General features: G+C 42.8%; 1 protein-coding gene across 3 annotated transcripts in view; it reads right to left on the reverse strand.

The window, feature by feature from the left end:
* The window catches only part of LOC144494947 (sorting nexin-24-like), a 149,843-nt gene that overhangs the window by 79,514 nt on the left and 52,391 nt on the right, over positions 1–17,938 (reverse strand). Inside the window, exon 2 of one of the 3 annotated variants that reach the window (XM_078214597.1) lies at positions 3,293–3,619. The exons of the other annotated variants lie outside the window; for them this stretch is intronic. The gene's annotated coding sequence lies outside the window, so the exon portion shown is untranslated. The remainder of the gene's footprint in view (positions 1–3,292; positions 3,620–17,938) is intronic. 3 annotated transcript variants of the gene reach the window in all.

Raw genomic sequence — 17,938 nt, forward strand, 5'->3', positions numbered from 1 at the left:
TAGAAAGAGTCGAGAGCTTCAAGTTTTTAGGTGTCCAGATCACCAACAACCTGCACCCCCCCCAATCCGACACTATAGTTAAGAAAGCCCACCAACGCCTCTACTTTCTCTGAAGACTACGGAAATTTGGCATGTCAGTTACGACTCTCACCAACTTTTACAGACGCACCATAGAAAGCATTCTATGGCTCTTGCTCTGCCCAAGACCGCAAGAAACTACAAAACGTCGTGAACGTAGCCCAATCCATCACACAAACCAGCCTCCCATCCACTAACTCTACACTACCCGCTGCCTCAGAAAAGCAGCCAGCATAATTAAGGACTCCATGCACCCAGACATTCTCTCTTTCACATTCTGCTGTTGGGAAAAAGGTACAAAAGTCTGAGGTCACGTACCAACCGACTTGAGAACAGCTTCTTCCCTGCTGCCGTCAGACATTTGAATGGACCTACCTTGCATTAAGTTGATCTTGCTCTACACCTTAGCTATGACTGTAACATTACATTCAGCACTCTCTCATTTCCTTCTCTATGAATGGTATGCTTTGTCTGTATAGCGCACAAGAAACAATACTTTTCACTGTGTACTATGCATATGACAATAATAAATCAAATCGAGTAACTGGTCTGCAGCAGCTGGCATGGACTCATTTGATGGGCCTAATGGCCTTGTGTGCCCCAAATAAGCCTGATTCAGTGGGCGAAATATTCCACTCCTGCCAGCGGAAGGTTTCATGGTGGACGGGAGCAGAAAATTTGGAGATGAGTCAAAAATCAGTTTCCCGCCGGCAGAAAACCATTTTCCCCTCACCAAAACTGGATCGGGTTTCCCTGGTGATACACATTAGAAACACAATTTGCATGAATTGCCCTGTCATGAATGGTCATTAAATCCCCACTCGTCAGAATCACGTTCCATTTCCCAATGTAACATCACACCAGCGGGAAATTAGGCCGGTCTAAATCACGTTTGTAAATAAGTGATGTTGTCTGTATGGACTTTAGCAAGGCCTTTGACAAGGTACTGCATGGTAGGTTGTTGCACAAGGTTAATTCTCACGGGATCGAGGGTGAGGTGTCTAAATGGATATAAAATTGGCTTGATGACAGAAGCCAGAAGTTGGTTGCAGAGGGTTGTTTTTCAAACTGGAGGCCTGTGACCAGCAGTGTGCCTCAGGGATCGGTGCTGCGTTCACTGTTATTTGTCATTTATATTAATGATTTGGATGAGAGTTTAGGAGGCCTGGTTAGTAAGCTTGCAGGTGATACCAAGATTGGTGGCATAGTGGACAGTGAAAAAGGTTATCTAGTATTGCAACTTGATCTTGATCAATTGGGCCAGTGGGCTGATGCGCAGATGGAGTTTAATTTAAATAAATACGAGGTGATGCATTTTGGTAGATTGAACCAAGGCAGAACTTACTCAGTTAATGTTGGGGAGAGTTAGAACAAAGAGATCTAGGGGTACAGGTTCATAGCTCCTTGAACAGGGTGGTGAAGAAGGCATTCGGCATGCTTGGTTTCATTGGTCAGTAAGAGTTTTAACAACACCAGGTTCATTGGTCAGAACATTGAATACAGGAGTTGGGACGTCTTGTTGAAGTTGTACAAGACATTGGTAAGGCCACACTTGGAATATTGTGTATAGTTCTGATTACCCTATTATAGAACGGATATTATTAAACTAGAAAGATTGCAGAAAAACTTTACTAGGATGCTACTGGCACTTCACGGTTTGAGTTATAAAGAGAGGCTGGATAGACTGGAACACTTTTCCCTGGAGCGTAGGAGACTTAGGGGTGATCTTATCAAGCTCTATAAAATAATTAGGGGCATAGGTCAGTTAGATAGTTAACATCTTTTCCCAAAGGTAGAGGAGTCTAAAACTAGAGAAATACAAAAGGGTCCAGAGGGGCAATTTTTTCAGGGGGTTGAGTGTCTGGAGCGAGCTGCCAGAGATAGTACTAGAGGTGGGTACAATTTTGTCTTTTAAAAAGCATTGACAGTTACATGGGTAAGATTGGTATAGAGGGGTATGGGCTAAACACAGGCAATTGGGACTAGCTTAGTGGTTAAAAAAAAAAGGGTGGCATGGACAAGTTGGGCCGAAGGGCCCATTTCCATGCTGTAAACCTATGACTCTATTGCCAGAATTTTACCGCCTCACCTGCACGAGGCCCGTAAGATCCCACCCAAGGCCAACAGAGAATGCTGTTCTGCGAGCCTCGCCCGCTTCAATTCTAGGGAGGGTGAGGTGGTAAAATTCCAGCCTATAACTCTATGAGCAGCTGTCAGCCCCTCCAATCACTCGTGACTTCGAGGCAAGTATATCAAAATCTATCTGCAACAGCGCCACTCCAGATTCTCACCAATGCCAGTGAGACGCCACACTGGGGAATGTGGAGCTGGTTTGTTCATTGGGAAGGTATCATCTGCGGGGCTCAGGAAGGGCTGCATAGAGACAAAGACCAGTATTGTGACTAGGTCGGGAGGGAGGGGAAAGAGAAGGAAGACAGTAACATGGGTGACAACAGGCAACGGTGTAGTTGGAGAGGCGGGGGGAGACGATGGTAGGCAGGGACTGAACAGTGGGAAGCTGGAGCCCAACATGGAAAATGAGAATGCCGATACAGAGGAGGTGGATGGGAATTGAACCGAATGAATGGGAGGTGATACATGCATACTGCAGAATATGAGGAGGATTGTGTTAATTGTGGCACAAGAGGGACTGGTTACACAGAAATTCATGGAAGTAAGGGAGGGGAAATGCTTGCACAAGGGACAGACTGCACAAAGGCTCATGGTGAGGGGCACTCAATAAAGGAGGATCGGGAGAGTTCATTGAAAATCAATCACAGTCCCTGGTCTGGTGCTGTGAGGTTGGGCTCAGAGATTAAAGGCAGCCCTAGGTTTTGTGCACCCCATAGTCAGCGACAGAGATTAAAGACAGCCCTGGGGTTTGGGGCCATGCATAATACGCACATCATAGTCCCGTTCCAGGGAAGGGCAAGGCCAGTGCGTTCAATTAGGATAAGGTGCAGTTTGCTGTGCAGATCATGGTCTTGGTGTACAGGCTATGGTCATGGTCTTACAGGCTTCATTCATGGGCTGCAGATGAAATGGTCAGAGTCTGGAGAGACATCTGCAGCCTTCAAAAGTGGGAATACGTAATACAGAGGGGGCTATTCAAAATGCTCTTGCAGGTGGGAGTGGGGGGAACACAGACGGACTCCTCCGTCATTCGCTCTAGTCTGTTGACTACCTCTTGCAACTCTACCTGATTTTTCACTACCTGTATTTCCAGCTTTTGTGATGTGGCTTTTTCCACAGGCTCATCATCAGACCTGGACTCAGCAGGTGCCTAATCTCCAGTAGTTCTCCCTTCTGGCTGTCACTGCCTCAAACTGCTGTAGAGATGTGTCAATGGGATGTTCTCCAGAATTGACCCCGAGCCTATTCTATAACCATGGCCCACTGGAGTGTGTCTCTGAGCTGGTGGAGAGTGTAGGTGAATGCAGTGAAGGGGCTTCTTCCAATGGATCCTCAGCTTCCTCCTCTGCGGTGGCCTGGGATCTGGGAGTTATGGTGGAGCTGGAGGTCTGTCTGGATCTGCTGCTGCCTGTAAGAAAGAGGAGATAGAGTTAGTTCATAAGCAGGCAGAATGCAACATTGCATATCATTCACTGTGATTATCAGGAAGTGATCAACTTATGGAAGGCTCATCCATACTGGCTTGCTGGGAGAGGCCAATCTCACTTTCTCCATGATACTGATATCTGCCCTCACCCACCAACTCAGCGGCATCTTTCCTGAATTTGGTCAGCTCCAAGATGTCAGTCCTCCCTTTTCCTATCTGGGATCTCCCACTCTTTGTGGGCAAGTTTGCCTGCATGAAGACAAAAGGATGGGATTTGATGTGACGAGATGGAGCAAAGGTTGGGAAGCATGCAGGCCTGCTGTGTGCTGAGTCCTTCCCAGTAAGGGCGGAGGATGGAGTTTGGGCAGCATGATAGATGAGATGCTGGTGATATTTAAAGTATGTGATAATTGTGTGAGATTACACTGAGCAGTGTAACCCCGACTGCTTGATGCCATCATGAGTGAGAGAGATTAGACTAAACTGAAGGTTGACTTACCCTGGTGGAGCAGATGAGATTATTCATCCTCTTCCAGCATTGGATGGTATTTCTTGGGCGGATGTCCAACGAGCTGACCTCCCTTGCGCCCACCTCCTAGGCCGGCAATGTGAGGCTTGTGGGATTCCTAGAACCATCTCTAGGGTAAAGCACATCCCAGTGTTGGCAGACTCCATTGATGAGGGCCTCAAGAGAGTCATTACATTCCTGAGCATCTGGAGATGCCTCCTTGATATAGCTGGGTTGGAGAGAGTGAACGTGAGAGTTTGGGTGGTGTTTAAATATGGCACCCAGTCTGTCGACTCCATTAGGTAAAGACAGGGCAGATGGATCAGTTCCTGGCCCACCATGTGATTCGGAGCGATACTCGCTTGTGCATAATCTGAGCGTGCAAATCTGTCAACCATCGCCCAGCAGGAAATGTGCCACAGAACCCACCTACCACAACATTTGGTTTCAAAAAAAAAAGGAAAATTCTGCCGTGACTCTAATTCAACGTGGGTGGGGGAATTAGATTGATCCATGGTGGAGAATGATATTTTACTTCAGCATCAAACAACTGGAGGGTCCATTTTCCGTGTGGGTACTGCTTTAGTTATACAATATCCTCCTGTTATGAGGTATTTTAGATTTGTTTTACTGTCTCACGGAGGCAGTCTTTCTATTTAATTGGCTTTTCTTGGCACTATTTAGGATCTCTGTAGTACGTGGAGTCAAGATCCTATTGATTTTTGATTGGGAAGTGTAAATTTTCTTCAAAGCATTAAGGCCAATTCACTTCACAGAATGACTTTATGAGCACATTGCTTCTAATCATATCTTATAATCGTAGGAGGGGGCGTAGGGTGCAAGAGGTCAACACTGAATGATTAGAATACTGTAAGACATTGCAAAATAAAAATAGCTAACATTTGATCTTTTCAAAGAGGTTTTTTGTTCGTTAAAATCTCAATATCTGAAGTATTCTGCACTTTTTTGCAAGTCAACATTTTTTTGTGTAGCATTGAAGCTGTTGAAACACGAGTACAAATTACCTGATTATGATGTATCATGTAACCAGAGAAAGTCTCTTTGTTCGTAAAAAAAAAAATCAATACCTCTTGGAACAGCTTTTTTCCCCTTTTACATGTCCAGGTAGAAGGGGTTTGGAACTGCTGATGCTACATTTTAGAACGACAGTGATTCATACCATCTTGCTGTACATTTTAGTCTCTAACTTATACCTGAGGGCCTTCAGCTGACATTTCATGCATGACTTTGGGAAAGGTTAAGGAATCTTGGATTCTGCCAGTATGTAGATAGGTAATGGGGTTGTACTTTCGCTGCACGGTAGTGCATCTTTTATCAATTTATCTAAAGTATCCCAATACATGGACATGTATTTAAAAAAATCACAAGTTTTGGTAAAAACACAGTAAATCAATATCTTTATTTTAAAAATCCTAAAATGGAGATGGTAATCAATTGATGATGGCCTACTTCCCATTCTCTTTTGCTCAAGTTATTATTCCCAATCTTCAGTGTGACTAAACTAGATGCACTGCTGCTGCTTGTTGGACTATCCTCTGTATAGATGGGGGAGGTTAGTACTGGAAGCAAATTCTGCACAGGATCCAGTTGGCTGATTTATTATTATTCAATAACAACTGATTTATATACTTCCTTTAACGTAGTAAAATGTCCCAGAGGAAGATTATCAAACAAAATTTGACACCAAGCCACATAAGGAGTTATTAGGGCAGGTGAGGGGGTAGGGTTTAAGATGAGCCTTAAAAAGGATGAATGAATGGTATAGGAGGTTAGGGAGTGACTTTCAGAGATTAAGGGCCCAAGCAACAGAAAACATGGTCACCAATGGTAATTTCAGAGGTGGCACGTGATTAAGGCACCATACTCCAGGAAGTGGGAGCCCACAGAGCCATCGCCTGCCCATGCAGCAGGCATCAGCCTGCTCCCCACAACCCTCATCTCAAAACCACCCCCCCACATTATTTACTTGTGGACTGGGTCATTTTGTACTCCTGGGACTCCGGTGCCTGTGACCTCCCCTGTGGTGCAGCTGAGCACAAGAGCTGCTGGGCGAGACTTCTTGATTGCAGGTGAAGGCCCACCACTGCCCGACTGGGAAGGCCCGTCAAGCCACAAGCCAAAGAGAAGCAACACAGGTTTCTCATTGGTGCTCCAGTGAGTGGGAGACACCCTCGACCTCTCAAGATTCTGACCCTAGTTATTTTCAGTAAGGTGCCACAAATTCCCTATGTAGTTTAGTCAGCACTGTATGGACTTACTCACAATTTACATGTTAAAATCCCCAAACTATTCCCATAGATGGCAAAGAAAACAAAAGTCACACTTTTTTTAATGCAAATGATTTGAATACTGTAAAGCTAATTTTGAATTATTTTTTGATAAAAGCAGAACACTCGATGCTGAAAATCCAAAACGGAAACAGGAAGTGTTGGAAATATTTAGCAGATCTGGCAGCATCTGTGGAGGGAGGAATAGAGTTAATGTTTTGAGTCAAATATGACATTCAGAACTGAATGGAATTCGAAAGGTGACGGGTTTAATGCATTGAAAGGAGAGAGGGGGAGGAACAATAAAAAAGAGAAGATTAGGATAGATGATAGGAAATATTACATAAAAATGTCATGGAACAAAAAAGCAAATGGGGTGATGATAGTAGCTCTGAAAGCAAAAGATGATTCAAATCAGAACATTATGAAAAAAAACACAAAATGGAGAACGGTGTTCATGGTCTGCAACTATTGAATTCAATTCAAGCTCAGAAGCTTCTAAAGTGCCTCATCCAAAGACAAGGGGTGGGATTTTCCAGCTGCACTTGCCCCAAAACCGGAAAATCCCACCCATGGCCAACAGACCTTCGCATGCTACGATTCCTGTGGTGGGTGGGATGGGAAAATTCCCTCAAGGTGCTTGCACTGAGCTTCACTGGAGCACTGCAACAGGCTGAGGACAGAACAAGGTGGGACAGAAATCTAAGCGTGTTGAATTATGGTGGCAAATTAAAATAAGCAACTGGAAGCTCAAGGTCACATTTGTGGACTGAGTACAGAGATTGTGTAATCACTTTGCAGAATACGTGTGTGGTCACCCCAGTACAGAGGAGACCACACTGTGAGCAGTGAATACAGTTATGACCACATTGAAAGTACAAGTAAATTAATGCTTCACTTAGAATGAGTGTTTGGAATCTTGGATGATAGGAAAAGAAGCAAAAGGACAGATGTTTCTTCTCCAGTGGTTGCATGGGAAGGTGCCTGGGGAAGGGAACAAGTTACTGAGGGTGACTGAAGAGGGGACCAGAGTGTCACAGAGGGAACATTCCCTTCAAAGTGCAGGCAGGGGAGCAGAGTTGAAGATGTGTTCTGTTTAGAGCTGGATGTGGCAGAAACGGTGATCCTTTGAATGTGGAGGCTGATAATTTTTTTGACTTTGGAAAACTCCCTGAAGCAGTGTTAAAAAGTCATGTGCTTGTTGTGCTCCTACAACTTATTACTGATAACAGTGTAACAAAAAGAACTTCATGAGTCGAGAATTCCATGATTTCCTAACAGCCTAGACACATGTGATACATGTGACAGTGACATAGATGTTAAATGTAGAAAACAAGCACTGTGTGTCAAAGAGTCCAATCAGGAAGAGCCATTCTCTTAACCCCAAATATAAAACAAAGGAATGTCCAACAGGGTTAGTTATCCAAGAGTATTTTTTTGTTAAAAGCAGACACTCTTCTGGAACCCACTGCAGAAGGCAAGCAATTCCAAACTATACCTGCAGCAAATCTAAAAACACTGCAGTACTTATTAACATTTGTTACACAGCTTTCTGCCCGAGCATTGACTAATAAGATTGAAATAAAGCCTGACAAGAACATTAACCGTTACCATTTAAAGTTTCAGATATTGATGCAATAACTTCTGCAACCGATGCTGTAGTCCTTTCCTCTTTCACCTTCATTATATATTAGTGATGGGGCTGAGGTAACAGGAGAAAGGAAACATCTAGGTTTTATTCAAAACCATTAAACCCCTTCACCAGGGCATCCTTCTAAAACCCTCTGCTTTAACAAACTCCCACAGCTTCAAAAGCATCCTCACAAACCAACCACGTTTTTCAATTTCCCTCCATTCCTGCTCCTCCCTCTGAAGCACCTTGGGATGAGTTACTACATTACCGACCCGATAGCAAGTGGCTGTCAATTATTAAACTGCAACTCTTTGAACAGTAGATAAAGGTAAATATGCTCAAAGAGCAATTGTGACAATTAGAAATAAAAATAATACTGTATTATTCATGCAGAACATTTTTGATTAGTGCTGAATTTACATGACAAGAAAAGTTTAAAGATACTTCCACAAAACGTATGGCAAGGAAATTAAGAGTTAATCACATTGCTGTGGGTCTGGAGTCACATGTAGGCTAGATGAGGCATAGATGGCAATCAATGATGGTTTCATAGTCACTATTACTGAGACTAGCTTTCAATTCCAGATTTGATTAATTGAATTCACATTCCACCAGCTACCCACCACCTTCCTGCCCATCTTAACCTGTCTGCCATGTCACAGGGGATGGGTAATGAGTCAGGCAGTCACCCACTCCTGGGCCTATCTAGAGTGCCTTAAATGGACACTTAAGGGCTGATTCCACCTCCACCACGGATTATATATGGCAAGAGAAGCAGAAACAAAGCGGCATTCATTGTGTGCGCTAATGCTGGGTAGTAATGGGAGGAGTGCCTCCAATCAGATTGGTCATCAGTGACTCTCTAGGGTGGGACTTCCTCCTGGGTGTGGGGGGGGCGAGGGTGTGTGTGCACGCGCGTGTGCACGCGCGTGCGTGCGGTGGTGGTGAAAGTTCCACTCTTGATACAATTAAGGCTGTCTCCAGCGTGTTATCGCTGAGGGGCAGCTGGGTTTCTGGTCAGCACAGTTTTTTTTGAAGGAGAAGGATCATCCATCCCCCTGTAAAACCCAGTCCGAGTATCAGTAGTTCACTGACTGCTTAGGAGTTCATCAACTTTCATCATAGAAATCATAGAAACCCTACAGTGCAGAAAGAGACCATTCGGCCCATCGAGTCTGCACCGACCACAATCCCACCCAGGCCCTATCCCCATATCCCTACATATTTGCCCGCTAATCCCTCTAACCTACACATCTCAGGACACTAAGGGGCAATTTTAGCATGGCCAATCAACCTAACCCGCACATCTTTGGACATCTTTGGAGGAAAGAAAGGGCGTTGCATGAGGTTTGAAATCTGTGATTGAAAGGTCCAGAAATGCAATAATAAACATTCAAATGTCTTTTGTCAGAGGTTATGAAGATACTATTGGAGATTATACAAAGCAAGTTGATCCTGTCATTGGAATTCATCTTATCTAAAGCAAAAGGGAGAAATGGTAGCTCAAAATGGATTTGTGTCAAAGAATCACAACATTAAGATGTATTTGAAGGAAGCTGGCAAAGGAAAAAGTCAGCTTACTGTTCCCTTTTAAAAAAAGACAATACCATGAAGACATTTACTGAATTCCAAAGGCTGTGACCAAGATATTCATAAACAAGACGATACACTGATTCAGTTACCTAAGAGGGCACGGTTTTTAATTTGGAGTGGGAGATTTCAACACAAAATCCTTATTCCGTTTTTGCTCCCATCCCAAATTTTGTAGGTTGTGAAGCTAAGACCCAGAACACACCCAGATTAAAAATGCTATTAAAACATAATAAATCAAAGTATTTCTCTTACTTGCATCAACAATGGATACACATGAAGCCAATGTATATCTGGCCTCCAAGGTTGCTGGGTTGGTTGAAATAAGTTTTTAAAAGGCTGTGTTCCCTATTGCAATTGATTGGACCACTGAAACACAATCTTTGACAGTTTTTCAGGCCAACACCATTGCAGTATACAGTCAGACCCAGCAGTGACATCCCTTGCCTCTTCCAATAAGAGGGTTACTGCCACTTCTCAAATTTCATAACAAGAAATTAGTACAAAAGCAGGGACTCAATTCTGTAATTAACAATGGAAGATTTCTGGATACAATTTTTCCTGAGTTTTTCTTTCCAAGCAGCATATATCTCAATGGTATTTCAAATGTTGTGGAATGGAAGGAAAGAATGCTATCAGCCTTTCCTTTTCTATTTAATCTCTCTCTCTCACAATGTCAACAAAACAAAGGATATAGTCATCGACTTCAGGAAGCATAGTGGAAGGCATGTCCCTATCTGCATCAACAGAGATGAAGTGGAAATGGTCAAGAGCTTCAAGTTTCTAGGTGTCCAAATCACCAACAACTGTCCTGGTCCCTCCATGCCGGCGCTATAGTTAAGAAAACCCACCAACACCTCTACTTTCTATGGAGGCTAAGGAAATGTCCGCTAAGACTCTCACCAACTTTTACAGATGCACCATAGAAAGTATTCTTTCTGGTTGTATCACAGCTTGGTATGGCTCCTGCTCTGTCCAAGACCACAAAACACTACAAAGGGTCTTGAACGAAACCCAGTCCATTATGCAAACCAACCTCCCATTCACTGACTCTGTCTACACTTCCCGCTGTCTCAGAAAAGCAGCCAGCAGAATCACAGACCCCACGCACTCCGGATATACTCTCTTCCACCTTCTTCCGATAGGAAAAAGATACAGAAGTCTGAGGAAATGTACCAACCGATTCAAGAACAGCTTCTTCACTGCTGCCATCAGACTTTTGAATGGACCTCCTTGTATTAAGTTGATCTTTCTCTACACCCTAGCTTTGATTGTAACACTACATTCTGCACTCTCTCCTTCCCTTCTCTATGAATGGTATGTTTTGTCGGTATAGCGCGCAAGAAACAATACTTTTCACTGTATACTAATATATATGACAATAATAAATCAAATCATAACTATTGGAGCAAATACCACACTCATCTGTGAGACCTGCAGTTCCAATTTCTTAAACCTATCGTGAAATGGGAACAGCACATCAGACTCAACACTCCCAAAACTATACCAAGCGGATTTCGCCTCTGCTAACGCATGCTGCAAGGTGACCTAAAGTAGATCCCTTTGGCCTCCATGCCACAGAAGGGGACATCAGAATTAGTCTTCTGCAATTTAGTGGAAATGCTTTAGTTCATACCAGGCAAACTTCAGCAGAGCCAATCCTTTGATAACTGTATCCATTGTTCAGTTAGCTCTGATGTCCGTATTAAGCTGAATTAATCTTGTCCAACATTCTCAAGAAGCCTAATCCCATCTGAAATGTGACTTGGGCAAACCATCCAGCCACCCCACCCTCTGGTGCACCAGGTATTTTGCCTTGTTTTGAAGATTTCAAATATCTCTGGAAGGAATATTCCCCTTTGCATTTCCATTTTATCTTATAACTGAATACAATAGTGTAAAATTGGTACCACTTATTCAAAATCTTTCAGCGAGTGAGAACCATCAGAATCTCTCTTAAAAGATTAATGTGCTAAACGAATTAGGATCAAGTTTTAATAAATTATTTTCTTTAAACTGCAACTGCTCACAATGCCATTGTGATAATGATCTGAAGTACAGTTACTGGGCACAATGACGCAAGGGAACTGAACTCACCAATTGTTGGAATCAACTGGAAATATTCAACAAACCTTCCATCTCAATGTCCAACAGAACTGGCACACATACAAGCAATAGCTATTGCAAGTGTATATCGCTTTGGAATATGGAAAATGGAACAAAATGTTGAATAAATAAAATCAGAGCAACCACCAGATGGAGTCTTTGCATTAATTTAACAAAAAAGGTTTAAGTAAAATTAATATATTTTACAATATATAAGAACATTTCCTAGGATAGCGTCAGGAAAAAACAACAGGCACGAATGAATCCAAAGGCACATTCACCTGTAGACTAATTGCAACAACACAAGTGTGGGGGTACAATTCTGTATGTTGTACATACATCATACAGAGCCTTGGCACCTTCCAGGTGAATCACCTGTTCAGTTTATGATATTTTTGTGCCAACAACATACTGAATAAAGCACTGGAATTGCACCACAAGCTTATTTTCCCTCACCACACATGAAATGGGATTATTGATTATTCAAGGCAAAATAATTTTTTAAACCAAGGAAGTACATTATATCTGTAAACCAAATGTCTTTTCACTGCTTACAAACTGAATAATGGAGCATAATATTTTCTCCTTCATAGCTAGGTTTGATTCAGGGATAATAAAAGGAAGATAACTTCAGCCTTTGATGATAACCTTGATAAAGTCAGAGCAATTTGAAAACTCAGGAAGCTCTCGTACAATTTTTTTTAAACATCCAGATGCAAAATTCTTGATTTCGCCACCTGAAAATTACATTAATTTTACAGAGTATTCTTCATTGAGGTTACACCCCAATGACTGAAAGTTAAGTTTCTTTCAATAGCAAAGTGGCATTTTACTGTTCCATATTACCAGTAAACAATTCGCTCAGTTGGCTAGAGTGCGATGTAAAATGATGTCAATGAAAGGGGTTCAATCCCTGCATCAGCTGTGATCGTTCATAAACACTTACCTCCTTATTGTGCCCCATTCTTGCATAATGGTGCCCAAACTAGAGAGAGTGGTTGGGGTGTGGAATGGACTGCCTGCTGTGATAGTGGAATCAGACACTTCAGGAACTTTCAAGCAGTTATTGGATAGGCACATGGAGCACACCAGAATGATAGGGAGTGGGATAGCTTGATCTTGGTTTTGGACAAAGCTCAGCACAACATCTAGGGCCGAAGGGCCTGTACTGTGCTGTTCTATGTTCTATGTAACCAAATGTCACTCTCTAATGGGCAGTGGCGCTTATATGTTCTTTATGGATTATGGCAAATTACTTTACCAGTCCTACATGTGGATTTTTTAGGCTATTGGAAACCAGCTACATTAATTTTTTTTTTAATGGTTAGAAATGATTAAATATTGGTTTCAATGAATTTGGGTGACCTTGTACCCAGGAAGTTAACATGCAGATAAAACAACCAATTCTGAAAACAATACTGGGGGTGTTTGGGCTGGGAGATATCAGCGGAGGCTGTGCAGAGGGCATCCCGCTGGGCTCCACGGCCTCCCCGCGTGTCCGGCCACCGGATTTCCAGCGTCATCAGTTCCGCGCCATAAATTGGCGCAGAGCTGAATAAATTATTCAAATAGCAATTTACATACATTAGCAGGCCCAGGATTGAAGTCCCCAGGCCCGTTAGTGTCTCCCCACTCGCCAGGAGTGTTTCAATCCAGTGAGGTTTACAACAGCTCCCCACTAGTAGGAAGCTGGTGGCCCGACTCCGTTGTAGTGAAGGTGGGCCATGGAGGCACCCCAGGAGGTCGGGGGTAAGGGAGGGGTCCCCCTGGGCAGTGCCAGCTTGGCTGCCTGGAACGGGAGACACTGACAGATCGGCACATGTGCAGTGGCCCACTCAGCGCTATGCTGCCGGTCACTCCAGCGGGAATAGGCCCCACCCACAGATTTTTAGCATGATTCATGCTAGGGCACGCTGATGCACAGAATGTGGGAGATTCATTTTGAAAACCCTGCTGAAAAAACAGGGGGATTTACTCCAGTTTTTACACAAATTCAGCACTTAAGAATTTTCTGGGGAGAATTTCACCCAATATATTAATCTTTATTGCAAGGGCAGGGGAGAGTATGTAGATAAGGTAGTTTTGCTGCTATTTTACAGGGCAGGGAATTGATGAGGTCACATCTCGAGTACTGCATGCAATGTTGGTCCCTATACCCAAGGAAGGATATAATTTTGTGGAATGAGAGAGCTTTTCTATTACAGAGAGATTAAACAGAATGGGCCAATGCACTCTGGAACTTAGAAGAATGAGGGGTGATCTCATTGAAACGTAAACAGAAGGTTGAGCAGGGTAAATGTTGAGTGTTTGTTTGCCCTGGCTGGAGAAACTATGAGAAAACTCTTTACTCAGGAGGATTGTGAACATTTAGGGTATTCTATCAAAGCTCAGTCACTGAGTATACTCAAGGCTGAGATTTCTAAATATTTGGACACTAAAAGTAATGAAGGAAGGTGGGGATTGGGCAGTTTTGGAAAAGCACCCAGCATAATCAAGGATCCCACTCACCCTGGACATTCTCTCTTCCGCCTTCTTCTGTCGGGAAAAAGATACAAATGTCCGAGGTCATGTACCAACCAACTCAAGAACAGCTTCTTCTCTGCTGCCATCAGACTTTTGAATGGACTTCCACGTATTAAGTTGATCCTTCTCTACACCCTAGCTATGAATGTAACACTACATTCTGCCCCCTCTCATTATCTTCTCTATGAACGGTATGCTGTGTCTGCATAGCACGCAAGAAACAAAACTTTTCACTGTATACTAATACAAGTGACAATAATAAATCAAACAGAGTTGAGGTTATAGATCAGTTGTAGTCTTGATGAATGGTGCAGCCGGCTCAAGCAGCCACATGGCCTACACTTGCTCCTATTTCTTATGTCCTTTGAGTGTGTCTCAAAAGATGTTGTGGTCTGCTATGTGTTGCACAAATTTGTCGCCATGAAGCGGCAACACTTGCCACCAACTATATGGAAAGCAACGACAGAATAGGCACATCCTGAGCAGAACGACAAGGGAGAGAAAGGGAAGAGACAACCTTTGCAGTTAAAATTATACATGCACTTATCCTTTGTGCTTGGAATAAGGCAAACATGAGCCAAAGATTTACACTCAACCCCAAGATTTCAGCCAACACCAATGTGTGTATATTTTAAGCAGCTTTTCCCTCTTTCTAAAGTACCAGTTAGGGCTTCCACACTGTAACAGCATTGTGTTGAGAAAGAAAGAACGAGCTGGATTAAGAAAAAGTGCTACAAGTGAAGAAACAGGAAGGGTGAAGAAGAATACATTGAAAATTGTTTCCCTCAAAGATCATTCTTTTTTTAAAAAGTAGGAAGAAATCTGATCTTGATCCAGTAAAAACAAATCCAGTCAGACTTTCAAAGTGTAGATAAAATACAACCTGTACATTACTTTTGATCTATTAAATGAAAACTTACTTCAATGATAAAGCACTGATCACCATCGTTGAAAATCATTATAGTACTGAAAGCACAATATGAAGCCAGTCATTAAGTGCAAGACAACATCAATATTTTGCCTTGATTTGGAAAGGTTTGAAACCAAAAAAAAAAAATTGCCTCGTCAAAAGAGTGCATTAATATTTGCCTGGTTTACGGATAGATAGAACTGCTGTAATAATCTCATTTTTCTGCACATCAGCATTTCCAGTTACACTCTCGAGCCTAAGTTGCTTCTAGTCTGTGACAGGGTTACTTTCTATCAGCTATCATTTGCACCCATCCTTCTAAAGCCATCTTTTCTATGAAGTCTGTTATAGCATTTCTCCCTCCATAAAATGTACATGCCATTGTACATCAAGCCTCTGTTTCCTTCCTCGCATGGACAGTCCAAAGCAGTTTTCCTGATCTCTTTCAACTTGAAATGTTGTCAATATATAGATTGTCTAGCTTTCTAATTCAGTGAAAAATCTAGTTTTCCATTAGTCTCTGCCTTTCTAATTTTCAGTACAGCTTTACTAGGTGTAATTATTAAAGGCAGATTCAAGAAAGCAATTACTAAGCTACTGGTTTGTATCTTCGAAGTCTTAATAAGCAGCAAGAAGTTGCTTTGAGACAACCAGAAAAAGACAGAAATGGGGTTCGTTTAAGAACTGAAATGAACAGTACAGAAAAGTGATGAAAGCTCTATTTCACTTTCCTAAAAAAAAGGTGTTTGCAATAGCTAAAAAAACAAAAAAAAATGCAGAATTCAACACATCACCATGAAAAAAAAATTAAATTTAAAACCATTGGTTTCTAAAGTTTTAACGCGCTTTCTTTTCCGAGCGTCCAGCAGTGACAGTTTAATTACAACAGGAAATGCAACTTTACATAGCATACAGATTCCCCAGTCTGACAGGATTACATTAACAATATTGGCTATAACAAACGACAGTGCAGAAACATTCAGTAAAGAATCATTGCATTCTCTCACTCAAATTCACTCTTTCCTGACATCTTAAAACTATACATGTCCTTATCCTCTTTGGTTTTCCCTCCCTGCGAGAAAGGAAAGGCTTATAAAAGCTAACTTTGTCAAACACCATAGACGGAATATTCCCGTTCTACCCGCCACGGAAATCGTAGCTGGCGGGACATGGACCATGCAAAAGTCTGTTGTCCTTGAATGGCATTTTCCGACCTGGGGTGAGCGCGACTGGAAAATCCTGCACTTTGCTCCTTCTCCTCCTGACTTTGTGCTTAGGTACAAACAGCCCCATTTTACCAGCACTTTTCAATAGAAGTGTATTAATTCATATTCATAGACTATTAATTCCTATTCATTGACTACAGCTCAGCCTTTAACACCATTACTCCTACGCAATTTATCTCCAAACTTCGTGGCCTGGGGCTCGGCTCCGCCCTCTACAACTGGATCCTAGACTTCCTAACTCTCAGGCCGCAGTCAGTAAGGATAGGCAACAACAACTTCTCCACAATCATCCTCAGTCCCTTAAGATACTCCTTATACACCTATGACTGTGTGGCCAAATTCTCCTCCAACTCGATTTTAAGGATAGAGATCTAGTGAATTGGTGCGATGACAATAATCTTTCCTTCAATGTCAACAAAACAAAGGAGATAGTCATTGACTTCAGGAAGCATAGTGGAGGGCATACCCCTGTCTACATCAATCGGAACGAAGTGGAAATGGTCTTCAAGTTTTTAGGTATCCAGATCATGAACAACCTGTCCTGGTCCCTCCATGTAGACGCTATAGTTAAGAAAGCCCACCAACGCCTCTACTTTCTCAGGAAACTAAGGAAATTTGACATGTCCGCTACAACTCTCACCAACTTCTACAGATGCACCATAGGAAGCATTCTTTCCAGTTGTATCACAGCTTGGTATGGCTCCTGCTCTGTCCAAGACAGCAAGAAACTATAAAGAGTCGTGAATGAAGCCCAGTCCATCACTCAAATCAGCCTCCCACCCATTGACAGTCTACATTTCCCATTGCCTCGGAAAAGCAGCCAGCATAATCAAGGACCCCATGCACCCTGGACATACTCTCTTCCACCATCTTCCATCGGGAAAAAAATACAAAGTCTGAGATAACATACCAACCGACTCAAAAACAGCTTCTTCCCTGCTGCCATCAGACTTTTGAACAGACCTTCCTCACATTAAGTTGATCTTTCTTTACATCCTAGCTATGACAGTAACACTATATTCTCTCCTTTCCTTCCTTTTGTCTGTATAGCATGCAAGAAGCAATACTTTTCCCTGTATACTAATACAAAGAACAAAGAACAATACAGCACAGGAACAGGCCCTTCGGCCCTCCAAGCCCGCGCCGCTCCCCGGTCCAGGATTGAATCCTGAATCCAGGATCCCCGCCCAATTTTCCAGCCTATCTACATACTAATATCCTATCCCCGAGCTGTCCCTCACAGCTATGATGCTTTGTTCATCACAACCTATTAACTCACCCCTACCCCCCCATTCCAGACCATGTGATCTCCAGGGAGAGGCGAAAATCCAGAGTGAAAACCCCAGGGCCAATATGGGGAAAAAAAAATCTGGGAAATTCCTCTCCGACCCCCTGAGGCGATCGAAACGAGTCCAGGAGATCACACTGGCCCTGATCGGAAAATGCTTCCCAACCCTATTCATTTCCACTTCCACGAACACCATATGAATTCCCTGCCCCCGAGACAGGTTCCCAAC

The sequence above is a fragment of the Mustelus asterias genome, chromosome 6 (genome assembly GCF_964213995.1).
Source record: "Mustelus asterias chromosome 6, sMusAst1.hap1.1, whole genome shotgun sequence".
NCBI lineage: Eukaryota > Metazoa > Chordata > Chondrichthyes > Carcharhiniformes > Triakidae > Mustelus > Mustelus asterias.